This window comes from Trachinotus anak, unplaced genomic scaffold, assembly GCF_046630095.1.
Source record: "Trachinotus anak isolate AG129_WGS33_773 ecotype Australia unplaced genomic scaffold, CSIRO_AGI_Tana_v1 ptg000019l, whole genome shotgun sequence".
Classification (NCBI taxonomy): Eukaryota; Metazoa; Chordata; class Actinopteri; order Carangiformes; family Carangidae; genus Trachinotus; species Trachinotus anak.
In genome coordinates, this window is record NW_027273870.1 from 28,288,686 (window position 1) to 28,289,554 (window position 869).

Genomic DNA, 869 nt, shown 5'->3' on the forward strand with positions numbered 1-869 from the left:
TGCTCTGCAGTGAAGTTCCAGGGTGGGAGGTGGGAGTGGTGTTTGAGTACATGTGTGTGTGTGTGTGTGTGTAGAGGGTGGGGGGTGATTCTCAGAAACCTGTTGCCATGGCCACCAAAACAAGGATTCTTGCCTGCATCACTCCTCCCAGCGAGCGTGCTGCACTTCTCCCTCCTCTCTCTCTTTCTTCCCTTTTTTTCTCCTCACGCTCTTCATGCAGCATCTCTCACTCATACTTTGGTACACACACACACACACACACACACACACACACACACACACACACACACACACACAGACAGTGTTGCTAGTGCACACCCCTGCACACATACATGCACACACATACAAGTGGGGAATTCCCTGACACTGCAAAAATGAGAAACAATGTAGAAATTCAAATCAGTTTGGGGTTATTTTTTGTTATAATCATCATCTGTGTATGTAAACTTTATACATTTACCCTTGTGTGTGTGTGTGTGTGTGTGTGTGTGTGTGTGTGTGTGTGTGTGTGTGTGCGTGTGTGTGTGCGCAGTTAAAGAGCATCCTCTTCTCCATCCACTCGCCCTGTGTAGGAGGGGTTAATCCATCCATCCACCCATCCAGAGGGGGGATTCTTGATGGATGCCCAAATGCAGCAGAGCTTAACCCTCATCTCTAACTGACTGCATCATCCTCTCCATAGTGAACACACACACACACACACACACACACACACACACACACACACACACACACACACAACAGATGTACCACTCTCATCACCTTTCAACACTGGTGAGCGTCCCTGTCGATACGCAGGAGGGAGGCAGGGGGTGAATGAAGGGATGAAGGGAGGGGAGGGGATGGTGCGGGGCGGGGTGGGGTGGGGG